Raw genomic sequence first — 15,617 nt, 5'->3', positions numbered from 1 at the left:
CATTGTTCTCTGACCTAAATCTCTTGACCTGGAACTGCAGAAAACCCCAGGTTCTGAATGAATGGGACGCAGCGACACGTCTTCACTCTCCACTGCCCCACACTCGCTGGTCAGACCATGACATCATCCAACTGTCAAACAACATGTTCTGACAATTAGCCCCTCTGAAACAATAAGGCCTCCGATTGAGACCAGCAGTGTAACATATCTGCTCTCGGGTTTAAAATAGATTCATCCAACTTAAATCAGTGGTGGCTGTGATCGCCTAGTTATTGGTAGAACATCCAAAGAGAGAGTCATGACTACAAATCAAGGACGTTCATCCTTAGTGTCTTTATGGATGTCATGTTGGACAACACATCGAGGTATTTATTAAGGATTCTGCCTCCTGCAGCAAGAACAACATCTCAAAATTACTAATTAAGTGGAAAGATACTTAAAAAGTGATATTTAAAGGTAGTTTGAGACTACTAACGGTGCCCTTGAGCAAAATGTGTTGGTAATATTCCTTGATCTTATGTAAAAAATGACTATTAGAACCTGGAAGAAATGAGTCTGCTACATTTGGTTCTGCTGTGCTTAAAAGTGCCAGAACAACAACAATTAATACAGATACAGTCCATAATATTATGGATATATATATTATATTGTAAAGCTTGAAGGAGTTGGATGAGAAGTTGAGGTTCAAGGTTGCTTTTGTCTCCTGAAGAAAATAAAAGTGTCTTATCTTAAAGGGCCAGTGTAGTATTTTGGTGGAGTTTTTTGCAGTAACTGAATACAGTATTTATAACTATGATTCTGTTTGTGTATAATCACCTGAAACTAAGACTCATTGTTTCTTTTCCATCATGTCTTTGTTAGCTTAAATGGAGCAGCTCTTTTTCACAGTCAGCTGTGTAGCTCAGCCATGTTTCTACAGTAGCCCAGGATGGACAAACCAAACCATGTGAGAGTCTTCACTGTCGTACATGTGAGCACAAGAACGTGGTGCCACCAGCTGCAACCTGACTTCTGTTCACACGTCATTGTAGCTACAGTCACTGCTGTTCAGTGGTGGGATTTACAATTTTAAGATTGTTGCGCTTTACTTATATAAAATTAATATTTTGTTAATATAATTAATTCACACACACACACACCATGTGAAATGGACCGTTCCAGTTGTTGCACTCTTTCTTAACTACTGTTACTTTACTTGTAACAGTGTTTCTCTGTAGTATTACTACTTTTACCGAAGTAAAAGATCAGAGTACTTCTTCCACCGCTGCTGCTGTTCCCTGCAGATCCAGTAGTGGTCCTCAGTGAGTCACATGATTGACACACCGACCCCTCAATCCCCTTAGTCAGCCTGTCCATAAACAGTCTACTGTGGTCTAGTTGGCTTCCTGAGTGTCAGTGTAGCATCATGACTTTGTCCTCCAGCTGCAGGTTTGTCTTCTACCTGCCCTCGTCCCTTTTTTGGGGCTTTCTTGCCTTCGCCAGCTGCCTGTCTGCTGCCTCCTTCTGTCTCGCTCCTTTGAGTCTTCACCTTGTGATCTGATAGAAAGACGCACTGAGTTCACTGTCTTTGGCCAGCAGACTCCTCATCAGCATCCCAAACACATCCAGTGGCGTCATCACATTTATGAGTGTGTCTTGGCGAGATCCCACTTGTCATTTTTCCGCGCTCACCAGCTCGTCTCGGTGCGTTGAAGAAGAGGAGGAGGAGGAGGCGGCAGATAAATCTCATTCTCTTTTTCATCACGCTGACTTCATTCTTCACAGTCCTTTGATGAGACAGGGGAGCAAACCTGGGAGGAGTCTGGAGATTTACGGCCGACAGAACTGTGCAGGCCATTAAAGCCCAGCATCCTGCTAATGAACAGTCGGTGCAATCACACCGAGAGGAGTACAGTATGTACAGAGCCCATCGATCCGGTGCCGTCCTCTGGGACGTGTAAGCTGTAGTCTGACCCTGTCACATGAAAGGACAACAAGATTCATCCTCCTTCTCCAACCAGAGCTCCTGGTGGGTTAGAGGATGCTGGATATCTGACCTCAGGCTACATGTTGAGAAGCAATCGCTACATCACAGTTTGGGAGGCTTCTGCAAAATGGCTACAAAACCATCAAAATCATCAAAGTCATTGTGCTTCCCCCAAATATACCCCCCCCCCCCCCCCCCCCCCCCCCCCCACGGGTATTGACGTGCAGCCCCAGCTGTTGCCTCGTGATGCAGAGCTCCAAACTGTGCGGCGTCTCGTCATCAGAGTGGCGTCTCATGGGAGAGTGGAGATGAGTGCTGTAATTAGCGGGGGGAACGAGGCCAGCGGCAAGCCGAGGTGTCCCGCGGGGCCCCCGGGGGCCTCGGGGGACTTCAAGACGCGTGGCTAACCTGTGGGGCTACCTGTGGCTTTTAATGCAGAGTCGAGCACCAATTTGTTGCATCTAAAGAGATGAAACTAACAGGTTTGCCTCCTAAATGAGTTTTATGTCATTTAAAATGAGGTTATGGTTTTGGAGAGAGCTGCAGCTAAACTCCAAAGCCCACGATGATGTCCTAGAGGTCTTGTTTTATCCACATCCCAAATGTCTTCAGTTTACTGTCTCAGAGGACTAAAGACACACTTAACATGCTGGAATCACAGAATTTTGACTTTAAAAACACTTTTTTTTTAAACCGATTAATCGATTATCAAATGAATTGACGATTAATTAAATAGTCTAACTACTCGATGAATGGATTAATGTTGCAGCTCTATTTTTGGAACGTCAGGTGGATGAAATAACTAGTTTACAGTAAAGATGTTGATTTGAGCGTTGGGCACGTTTTCATTAGTTTCTGTCATTTTATGGACTAAATGTATCGATTAAATAATTGATGGATTATTCAATATTGAAAATGATTCTTAGTTGAAGCTCTTAAATGTGTTGTTATGCCCTTTCTTCATAAAATGGTCACATGTTCTGAGGATATTTTATTTGCAATTTTCATAACTCTCCGATAAAGCTCACCAAATGTCTTGTTGCTCTTACTGTGTGTGTGTGTGTGTGTGTGTGTGTGTGTGTGTGTGTGTGTGTGTGTGTGTGTGTGTGTGTGTGTGTGTGTGTGTGTGTGTGTGTGTGTGTGTGTGTGTGTGTGCTTTAAAGCACCACTATGTCTGCATGCGCTGGTGTGTGCAGGTGTACGACGGCTGCTTCTGCTCCATCTGCGTCTGCCGCTGATGAATAAAGCCATGAAATAGATCCAGCTGGAGATGTGCGGAGGAGACTGAGGCCTCCTGGGAAATCATCCACACCTCCACCAGCACCGTGTCCACTTCTCCAGCACCCCAGAGAGCTATCAATAAGTGGGTAATTGAATTTTAAGCACAAACACTGCCGTCAAATGAGCGTCGACGTGTGTGTGCGGTGGGGGGATGTTTAGCTGTGTGAACACGGTGAGGCTGTCATCCGGCCCACTGGGGGTTTGCACAGGAAGGATGAATGTTTAATCCATTAAATAACAATTACAGCCTGTAATGGTCCAGAGTGGCTGCTGGAGGGAGGGAGGCAACATGGCTGCACTGCTCACGGGCCTGAAAATGAGTTTGCTTCTTCATGACACCGAGCGTCCTTACATCACTCTGAGTGAACCAGCACACACACACACACACACACACACACACACACACACACACACACACACACACACACACCTCGGAGGAATTAACGTACGTCTTACTGTGAAAAACTCCGTGGATCGTTTCTAGGCTGATCCCAGTATTTTTAGGCCTTCTAAATAAATAAAGGATTCAGTATTTCTTCACAATTCAGGGCTTTGAACTATATGCTGCTATACAACTGTCATGCACAATGACAAATAACAGAAGAGACACAAGTCAGACAACCTCACATAACATATAAAAGATGCACTGCATCGGTAACGCTGACTCACAAACTAATACTCTGAGAGCATGTTAGCGAAGAAGCATATCGTACCACTACGTTTAATAAATGAAGCGATGCCTTTAAAAACAAAATCCATAAATTAGGAGCATTTAAAAACAATGTCAAAAATACAACCACTCGACACACTTTGTAGTAAATGACTGAAAACAGCTAACAGGCCTTTAATTTAAGACCTTCACTTATGTTGGTTTGAACTCCTGCTTCTCTCCTTGTCATGAATTTAGGAGTTAAATCAGTCGAGCGTTTCTCGACCTTTTATTCAGGTTAACACAACATTTCATTTTATAGGTATTTCATCGCCTAATCATCTCTTGGGAAGTTTCCTGGAAATGTAATTGAATAAATGTCTTGTCCTATTCAAAATATATAATCTAAAAATATGATTTAACTCAATATATTAAATGAAAATAATGATAAAGTTCACGACTCGTTCTTTTCTGTTTTGGTTGGACTTCATCTCGTGAAGTATTAATAAAATCCTAGCGACGACTCTGCAGCCGTTACAAGATGAACGTGAATGTTTCTCTATTTCTAATGTTGAACTAATTGATTTATCGCCACAGTAACCGTATGAAGAGCATGAGCTGCATCGCTCGAGTGTTTAGATAGAAGCCCTTGACCTTTAATATTCATCTTGTGTACAATAACTCAGAGCATGAGATTTTAGTTTGTCGTCATGAGTTCTTTCTCAGACGTAAAGCGACCTTGAAAAATGACTGCATTAAGTCAAAATGTAGAAGCTAAATTCGGTGAACTGAAACAAAGCGTTGGTGACGACCTGACTGCCAACGCTTCATTCAGTCAACTGTAAAGAAATGTCACTGTTAAGAATAAGAAGCGGCTCTTGTCTTGAGAGTCTGAAGTGAACAGATGTTTGTGGAGATTGCATTTCCACTCCGACTGTCAATGAAGTGTGTGGACTGCATGACAACATCTTCTTCTGGAGTCTGAGGCTATTAATCCCAGGGAAATCATAAGAAATAGAAAAATGTAATCAAAACTCTGTTCAGTGTCGAGAAAAATCTCGTTCATCCGGATCAGAAAGTTGTCTGACAGAAGGAAGGTCACGGCTAAAGACCTGAAGTTCTGCATGATTCAGATGTTCTGCAGAATGACACTTTTGGAATTGGAAAAAGAAAAGAGTTCACAAGCTCTTACCTTTTTTAAAATGCATCAGGAAATACAGTGAGCCTTTAAATCCTCCATGGTGTGAATGACATGATGTTTGATGAAAGCAGAGGTAGAGTCAGGGAAGAAGAAGCTGCTGTTCGGTCCACAGAGTCTGAGTCTCAAACTAAGAGCTCTGTGGGTTAGAACATTAGAACATTTAAAGACTCGATGGAGAGTTAACAGCTGGTTTTTAGTTTGTAGATGTGACGGAGAGTTAAAAATAGGAAACGGTGCAAGACTCCAGCTATCATGGTGCTAAAGATGCATACAATAACAGAATATGATTTAGTGAAATATAGTAGCATTGCCTGATCACTGTAGCATTAAGTGTGTACCTTTACTTACACACACACACACACACACACACACACACACACACACACACACACACACACACACACACACACACACACACACACACACACAGTGAACACAGTGTGTCAGTGTGATCGTTAAGTTGCACTCGTGATCCAAAGCGAGTTTGCTAGCTGTGGTTTTCTCATGCTGATCACACAATGGCCTGTGTATGGGAGCTGCCTGGTGGCATTGCTTAATTAGGCGAAGAGTTGATTCATTTGCACTAATTGACAGCTAATTAAAGGAGTGAGGGCACATCAGACTGACGTTCCTCTGAGCGGAGAGGCCTTGACTGCAGGGGATGTTGGAGAGAGGGAGTTGTGAAATATCGAGTCTTCTGGGTGCCACCTGCCATTAGAAGTGGCCTCCAACATATGGTGTGTGTGTGTGTGTGTGTGTGTGTGTGTGTGTGTGTGTGTGTGTGTGTGTGTGTGTGTGTGTGTGTGTGTGTGTGTGTGTGTGTGTGTGTGTGTGTGTGTGTGTGTGTGTGTGTGTGGGGGGGGTTTAAACAAGCTCAGTGTTGAAATGCAGCCTGTTGAGTCCAGCTGCTTGTGGTTCAAAGTGTTCTTAAGCTGCTAGAAAAAAGAAAGTGAATTTGATGATAATAATAATATCAGGTTCAGTTCTGCTGAAGAGTAAACAAATTATACGACAGAAGTTAGCTCGTTGTTTTGGTTCAACAACAACAACAACAAAGCCTGATAAACTTCAAACAGCAGACTAGTGACGAGCTGGTGAACATTCACCATATTGTTAACTCAACACCAGAAACAGGCCTTAAAATGAAGTCATGTTTATTTCTCAAAAATGTTAACAACAAAAAGAGACAAATGACAAACAGGAAGAGAGACATTATGAGCGTCCATTAAACAAGCGATGCTATGCAGTCATTTCTGATGCCCTTCTTGAAACGGAGCTGCTCCTGCGTCTCTGTTTTCGACATGTTGGCGGCTCCAGGTTTTGGGACGCTGTCACAGGACATTAACACCAGTTGTCCAAAGTTTGAGGGTGAAGGTCCTTAGTGAGTCGACTCAAATCTCTCCCGTCCTGCAGGACGAGGGAAACGCTCTCTGCAGGAGACCAGGAATAGCCTGTCTTTATGTATGCTGGTGCTGCTCATGTGAATAATAATAATACAAAAAAAAGAAGACAATTAGGGGCTTATTAGGGTCTCGGGGAGACGTAGCTCACGGGGCGTCCGCTCGCCAGCTCGGCCCCAGCTCTGAGCCGCTGCCATACCTCAAAACAGTCAGGGGCTTTGTCTCACCTAATTACGCTGGAAGCAGAGGCCCCGCTCCTGTGTTGCTGCTGCCATGCCTGTCCGATTCCCTTCTCCCGTCTAACTGCTAGTCCCTGTCCGCTGTGGAAGTGTGCTAATTAGACTAGAAACGGGCCCGAGTAATTATGTCAATTCTCGTTATGAGTAACCACAATGAGGAATATTATTTTGTCAGGAAGGTTTCAGGGTTCGGGAGTCTCTCTCCCACGTTTCCCAAAGTATTTTCCTCATTACGCCAATAACACATCTGCACATGGAACGGCGGAATGCGGCACACTCGGCGAGTCGGAGACCCTGACAAACTTCAGAGCATAAATAGATGCACTCATACAGAAATGGAGACTATAGAACGGCAATAGCATGAAGTTATTGCCCTAATTAATGGTTGGTGCCCACAGAGCGAACTGTTGAATCACCAGTGGCACATTGTTCGGGTTGTGAGAGTCTTTTGTTTCTTCACCTTAATAGGATGTTTTGATCAACGGCTGTTTGGTGACCCAGCTCTTCTTCTTTAATGCCAAGCTCTGGGAAACGGCAATTAGCTCGATTAGAAGAGCCATGTGTGGCGCCTCCAACGAGCACAAAGATGGATCAGAGGGACAGAGCTGCAGAACGTCCGACTGTCTCTGCTCCGACTGTCAGAAGCTCAAATATGTGTTGATGCTGTAGTGAAGGAACGTTAACGAGCGAGACGTTCCACGGTGGATAACGTGAACATTTACATTTGATAGAAGGTAGACGGGGATAAAGCCTCCGCTGGAGTGAAGTCAGAGGTCCTGTTTGGCTCGTCATGGTGTCAACTTCAACTTTTCTTTCTTTTATTGTTTCTTTGCAGCTTTGATCTACAGACGGTGATTTGAACAGCAGTGCAGCTGCTCGTTATGTTCACCTCAGTTTTGTCACTTTTGAAACAAATCCTGTTTTTTAGCATACAAATGAATATAGTCAAAATGAAGACGCAGAGATGCCTTCATGTCTGATGTCAGTGACTTTTAGTATTCTCATGTCGTCTGCTCCTCCTAACATCTCCTTGTACTTCACAGTATTAGTTTTTTAAAACCTGATTTCAGTGGAATGCAGCTGCAGATTTAATCATGGTCTCTGTTTTAGTTTCTGTGATATATGGTTTATCCTCAGGAGTGCTTCAAAGAATACCAACTGAGTGGAGTCACTCAGTCATAACGCGCATAATGAATAAAGTGGACAATGAAATTGCTCACAGACTAGGGGTGGGGGGGAAATCAAAACGGCATGGGATCTCTATATTAATATTAATAACATTAATATTGTATCAATACACAGACTAAAGGTATCGACCTTTTATTATATGGAGATGGACCGTGAGTGAAGCAGGTCTTCAGAAGCTGCAGGTGATGATCAGGATGCAACCTCGTGTTTCTGCATCCTGATCTGAGTGAAGGATGTGATTCATGCGTGTCATCCCTCCGCGTGCGCGTGCGTGTGATGTAGAACCTCATTAGCATAGCTGTTGGTAGGCATTGATCTCTTCATTCACCTCTAATGAAATGTCTCTAATAGCTTCTCACGAGATGCGGAAGGTAATTTAGCTCTTCCTCTCTCTTGCTCTAGTTCTTTAGAACATCCGGGGCATTTTATTTGTTTTTATTTATTTGTATTTATTTATTTTGAACACATTAAATAAGCGACACCTTTTTTGCTCTATTGTGAAGATTGTAATCTACAATTTTACACTGACTCAGAGAAATACAAGCTAAACTCTTTATTTATGTATTTATTTATGTCAAACCAAAGGTCCGGTCAGATGATCGTTGACGTTCATAACGCAGCATTACTTGATCTGTGTTGGACCCCTCAGATGTAGGCCCGTGTCTCTTTCCACGGAGATGCAGCGTAGAGACACACAAAGCAACATGGAGCCTCATCACTGACTGAGCGGGCGAAGCCGCATCTCTTGATCACATCTCCGATTACTAACCGGCACTAAATCTGTTGTGGGTTTGGCCGTCACGACAGCCTGACGCACGGCTGCCAAACAGTCCCGCCGGAACCACCTCTATTTATTTATTTATTCATCGCCACATGTCCCATTGATACGACTGTATCTGCGCTTCCATCGCGCGCGTCCACTCATCTCCATAAACTCTCCTCGTCGTAATTATCCGTCCAGATGTCCAAAGTGTGCCGCACATTATCTCCGAACGATTGAAACTCCGCAATAATTGAATAACAGCTGATTAGAGAGGATTAGGTCTGTGGAAACTGAGAGTATTTTCACTTCATTTCACATTTCAGTGGGTTTGTATTTGAGCTGTTTGAATGGTGATGAATGAGTGAGGAGAGACGCTGCGGATGATTTCCCCTGACGTCCGAAATGTCTTTCTGACTTCCACGATGTATGCGCTGGATCACGGTGACTTCTCACTTTGTGTCACAACTTGTTGTTGTTGTTTGATGTCAGCACGAGGTGAATAAACGTGCTGGTGCTCCGGCGTTGTTTGTCTCATTTTTAATTGCCACCCTGGTGTGTCCTAAATACCCTGAACTGGGATATTGTGTTCTTTATCATGTGACCCGTCAGAGAAGGAAAAACGCTTAATAATCCATCAACAGATGCGCAGACTGCCACCAAAGACAAAACGTTTAAACCTAATTAGAATATGCAAATGAATGTGTGGGTTATATGGGACGTTAGGGAGCGAGCTCGAGCCTGCTAACGGATCAATCCGCGTGCTTCTCCTAATAAGAAGCTGAAGTGATGAATTAACTGCTAGAGAAATTGGCTAATGTGAGTTCGTGAGTGTTTCTTTTAATTTGACCTCTGAAACTCTTTTTGTTGTTGTTGCTTTTGTAAATAGATTAGCCTCGATATTGGCAAACTTATTGGGAATTATTTAAATTAAATTAAAGCTGGTTTATGAAGAGCAGTTGTACACTGAACTAATAAGACTGCTCATCTTTTAAATTATAGCCTTTACTGGCACGTGTCATAGATTCATGTTGTGGATGGTTTTAAACATCTTTTTTTTTTTAAAGGCAGAAATTAGTCCTTTTATTATTGTTGTAAAACAACGAAATACTATTTCTACCTCCATCATTTATATTATAGGCTGATATAACATGTGTTGTAGCAAAGCAGCAGATTTAATCAAAATAAATATGAAATTACTTTTTTTTTGTTTTTCAGTATTTGTTGTCCATAAAGGTTCCTCGCGATTCAATGTCAGCAGTGACGCCACTGTTAGAATGAGGACATATTATCATTATTATTATTATTATTATTATTATTATTAGTATTAGTATTATTATTATTAAGATGTATTCACTCCGGCTGTTTGATGAGCAGTGACTCTGAAAACGAAGAGACTGCAGGAACACCAGTTACTTCTTCGTTCGTTGATGATTTCTACGTAACGAATTCTCACGAGACGCTCAACACCGTGACCCGCTCTGCTGCTAGTCTGGACCAACCCGCCTGAAGCTCTGAGTGGTTCCGATTTCAGTGCGCTGTCATAACATCAATACGAATGTATGGGATCAAACTTTAGATTAACCTTCTAAACGAAACGATTCATCTGGAATGTGTTCAGAGGAGAATCCACCTTTAATAACCACATCCTCAGCGATGTGCTAAAAGGCTAATGCGACACGTTATTGTCACATTTAATTGTCTGAAATTGTATTATTTACTTTAATGAAGCTTCATAGGGCTCGTGCAAACTTCAGCGTGGGGTCCCCCCCCCCTCCTTGTGATTGGCTGCCGCCTGTTGCCCGCTGGTTAAAAGGCGCAGCAGAGAGGAGGGCAGAGAGATAAAGAGCATCACGGTGCTGATTGCATCAGGGACTCTGGCTTCTTTTTTTGGGAGTGAGTGGAAAACAAATAGTGGGATCTCACCGCCATGACGGGGAAAGAGGGAGTTGTGCTCTCAGACACTGAGAATAAACAGAAGTCAGCCTCACAGAACAGCGTGAACCACGGGGGACCCCAGCAGCCGCCTCCTGTCTGGAAGATGGCCCCCACGGTGCACCGGCGCACCGGCTTTGGGATCCAGGAGCTGCTCGGCCTCAACAAGGAGCCGCCGGCGGTTACGCAGAGGCGGCCGCTGGAGGTTCTCCCGCACACTGCGCACGTCCTGGCCGCGAGGTCCCTCGGACACGCGGGTCTCGGGGTCGGTATGGGTTTGCTGGGACCAGAGGGAATACACTCGTTTTACAGCCAGCCCGCTTTTTTGGAGGTGCTCGCAGAGGCGCAAAATGTGCACCTGCAGCCGCTGCACAGAGCGGTGCACATGGACTCTCAGATGGACGCGCAGCACTCCGCCAGCTCCGGTGAGTGTTTAACTTGAGGCCCGTCGACTCTACCGCGATGCAGGGAGCGCTTCGGGTTAAACGGTACTTCTACAGCCGCTACGTGTGTTTTGTGACCAAGCTGGAGGGAGGGAATAGCAGAAAGGTATGCACAAAAAAAAGGGTGCAAGCGCGTGACTGATTTCACACGGAAACATTTTCCGGATGCATCTTTAGTTTAATTTTATTTTAAAATTGGGCGAAAGAAGGAAGAAAAAAATCTAGAGGCCTTGCTAAAATATTATTTTCTAAATAACCAGTCGAACAAGTACTTTTTATTCTAATTTAAATTAATTTGAGGGAAAAAATCGCGCTGAAGAATCTAAAATAATAACTTTACATCAATAAATCGGACTTGTATATATTTTTAAATGAGGAATACTTTACCATATTTCGTATATTTCGTATAGTACACAGCGTTAGATAGAATTATTATTATGTGATGTTGTCTCAGTGTTTTTGACTTCACTGCTTTAATGTTTCCTCACAGATTCTGATGACATGAGTCTTTCCTCCGGAGATCAGAAATTCTCTAAATCCTCAGTGAGTCAGAGCAAGAAGCGGAAGAAAAGACGACACAGGTGAAGCAAATGGAAAACGAGATAATCGAACGATGTATTTTTTAGTCTTTTACATTATATTCGGCTTTTATTTAGTGAAATCACGTAAAGCTACTTTCGTTTGGTGTCTCCTCTAGAAAGAGAAAAATCTCTCACACACACTCACACACACTAATTGTATTTAATTATTAAACGTGTGTGTGATGATTATATTTGATATTAGCCTTAAAGTCATCTGGATTTCCTCTGCTGTCTTTCTAAAAATTAATTCGATTTTTTTCGTCACGAATGAAAACGAATGAGTTTGTCTGACAAAATCAAACTGTATTTATGATTCTTTATTTATGTCTTTGGTAAACAACGATGACAGAATAATAGGCTTAATTGTCTGACTGCGTTGCTACTTCTAAAATTCTTCCATAACATTTTAAATCTGTACTTTTCATTTGACTTCATCTAGATTTTTTTTAATTTTTTTTTTATAAATTGAGTGCAAGAAAATATATTTTTTTTAAATTTCATTTTTAGACTTATTTTAAATGGTACAAATTTGAACAAATGTCATAATATAAATTATAGAGGGGTTCTTATTTCTTCTTTTTTTTGTCTGCAGAACCATTTTCACTTCCTATCAGCTGGAGGAACTGGAGAAAGCGTTTAATGAAGCTCACTACCCAGACGTGTACGCCCGAGAAATGCTCTCCATGAAGACTGAGCTGCCAGAGGACAGGATACAGGTGTGTTAAAGTCTGTGCAGTGTGCAGACATGTATGCTGTTTTAAATCCTAAACATGCTTTAAGCATCTTAAAGAGGGACAATGAGACAAAAAGAACCCATTTTAAAATAAATACAATTATTATTTTTTTAAATATCAAACATTTCATAAATTCAGGTTACAAAGCAATGAGGAATGCAAAGGAAGCACTCAGCCACCAGTCAGCTGCTCCATCATAATCATCCTCACAATGCCTTCTGCTTTCACATTAGCAGCCAATTCACCAGCTCAGTGTAATAATTAGTTAATTGAGGGGAACTTATCACCTCTTTCGCTGCGAGAGAGCCGGCCGCCGCCCTGAGATGAAATGATAACTACATAGAAATTAATTGGCGCAGGTCAGCGGCTGAGCAGAGGCCTCTGACTGGCTGCTATGAGCATTTTAATTTCCCGTGATATTTGAGCGCCTGTCTCCCATCGATCGGCCTGGAAATTAACTTATTTTTCAATCAGCCTCTTCGCCCCCGGGGTCACCTCTCCTCAGGAAGCTACACACACACACACACACACACACACACACACACACACACACACACACACACACACACACACACACACCGCCATGCACACTCACACTGGTGCTGTCAGAAGGCATGATTGCTCATCTGAGGCTCATCTTTTTATGAGATGGAGGTTATCATCAGATCTACCTGAATAGCTTTCCAGGCTCGGCTTTGATCGTTTTTAATTCCAGGCCTGTGTAGCACACACACACACACACACACACACACACACACACACACACACACACACACACACACACACACACACTATTCCCTATAATATCATCCTGCCTCCTCTGCCATTTTAGGATGATCATTTCTTTCCTGTTTTCCTCATTCATATTCACAAGGTTGCTGAGGCTACTGCAGGTCTGGCTTGGTGGAAATCAATTCAAGCATTTGAGGAGCCAGAAGGAGAATAACACACACACACACACACACACACACACACACACACACACACACACACACACACACACACACACACACACACACACACACACACAATGAAGCATTGAGGGGGGAAAAAAAATTAAATATTAAATTGACAAAGCTATTTTGTACAACCATTTGCATTTTGAGTAAATAAAAGATGTAGAGGTCGATGTAGGTTACATTTGAGTCCAGATTAAAATGGGTTCTTGAAATTAGTCTTTATTAAAGAAACAGCCTCCAGCAGATCAAACTGATTCTCCTCAAAATGCTTTGATACAATGAGACATTTGATCATGAAGGCGTCAAACGACAAGGACAAGGAAGCTGTACTCAATTACACAATGAGATATATATATATATATATATATATATATATATATATATATATATATATATATATATACATTTAAATAAGGTGATCCATTGTAGTGGTTTGGAAATGTATCAAAAACCCTCCAGACATGTTTTAAGACATATTTAGAAAATAATCTGCTTGTTTTCCCAAACAAATGTTCAGACCTTGTTAAAAAAACTCCTCCTGCTTTATTGAAAAATCCAGAATCTATGAATATGACTAGATGTCTGCTAGTGTGTGTGTGTGTGTGTGTGTGTGTGTGTGTGTGTGTGTGTGTGTGTGTGTGTGTGTGTTTCCTCCTGCTCTTGGTCCTCAAGCCTTTCAGTGTCAAAAACAACATTCTGCAGGGAAGCTCAAAGAACCAAGTGATAATGAGGCTGGCTTTACATTGTGTTCTGGTCCAGTCCACAGAGAATCAAACTGCATACATTAGTGATGCAAAGTAAACCCTTTATCTGACCTTTTATCTGACCTTTTATCTCTCCAGGTGTGGTTTCAGAACCGCAGGGCCAAGTGGAGGAAGAGGGAGAAGTGTTGGGGTCGCAGCAGCGTGATGGCGGAGTACGGTCTGTACGGAGCCATGGTCCGCCACTCCATCCCTCTGCCGGAGTCCATCCTCAAGTCAGCCAAGGAGGGCGTCACTGAGTCCTATGCTCCGTGGTTATTAGGTAAAGACTTATCACATGTCAACAGGGAGAATTGTAGATGGCTTTTTTTTAACAGAAGACATTTTAACATGTCAAAGAAGGAAAAGCACAGGTGTAAATAATGGAATGTATGAATGCTGAATTTCATGAAGCTGCTTCAGGTCCTGGTGCTGTGCATGCTGGCTCACTGTCACACTGTCTTAATGAGACACCTGAATGATAAGGGAGCCATCGTTAATATTATAAGTGACACGTCAAAATATCTGCTGTCAAAAATGTCCTTTATTGATCTTGAGTCCTATCCCTCCTTTGTTTAATATCATTATTGATGCTGATGAAGCACACATGAGGTGGAGTACTAAAGGTCCATCTTCTGTCAGACACACATGAAATATGTTGCTTCATATTCATTCTTGTGTATAGTATCATTATAGCTGCTTTCAGGCCATTTGTTTGTGGTAAAATGAGAGCTTGTATCCAAAGAAAAGCTACTTCATTAGTTTGTGTCACAGTGTTTGAAAAGCAGGATTAAGAAGTATTCTGACAGGCAGTGGAGCTAAACCCGGCTCATGTTAGGAGCCAATAAAAGTGTCAGCATGTCAATAACAGGTCGATACAGTGATAATCCTACTTAATCAGGACAGATTAGACCACGTGTCCTCATGTCAATTGATTAGGTTAAATCAATTAGGTGCCTCTAATTGAATAAGAGGTTCTATCCCCATTCTCTTTCACACTTTATTCCAATGTCAAACACCTCAGCACACAATTTCCTGCTTTTAAGGTAAAATAGGTGCAATTTATCAGTGACATTTTTCTAAACCTAAATGCATCAACTCCTCAAACTATACCAGGTTGCATGATCTAACCCTCATGTCTGTTCCCCCCAGGCATGCACAAGAAGTCAGTTGAAACCACACACACCTCTCCTGGAAAACCCTGCAGCCTGACGCCACCACCACCCCCCCCACCTCCACCACCAACACAGGAGAAACCAGCGGACAAAGTGATGGAGGAAGAGATGGAGAAACGAATGAAAGACGCTGCTAACGCATCAATTTCTAAGGAGGAATTGAGGGAGAACAGTATCGCCGCGCTGCGAGCGAAGGCACAGGAGCACAGTGCTAAGGTGCTCGGGACGGCTTCCGACAGAACCAACGGCCACGTGACTCATAAAGAGGAAGCGGAGGACGAGGAGTCCGAGCAGGAAACACCAGAGGTGTTGAAGTGTGACTGAAAAGAAGCTGCAGGATACAGACTGATGGGGGGGGGGGGGGGG

General features: G+C 42.7%; 1 pseudogene; it reads left to right on the top strand.

The window, feature by feature from the left end:
* The first annotated feature begins 968 nt into the window (after positions 1–968).
* Positions 969–15,575, top strand: LOC137882345 (visual system homeobox 2-like; annotated as a pseudogene).
* The last annotated feature ends 42 nt before the right edge of the window (positions 15,576–15,617 follow it).

This window comes from Cebidichthys violaceus, unplaced genomic scaffold (genome assembly GCF_023349555.1).
Source record: "Cebidichthys violaceus isolate CVI_PGR_0920_01 unplaced genomic scaffold, fCebVio1.0.p SCAF_31, whole genome shotgun sequence".
Classification (NCBI taxonomy): Eukaryota; Metazoa; Chordata; class Actinopteri; order Perciformes; family Stichaeidae; genus Cebidichthys; species Cebidichthys violaceus.
Note: the sequence above shows the minus strand (reverse complement) of the source record. Positions and strands in the feature narration are given on the sequence as shown.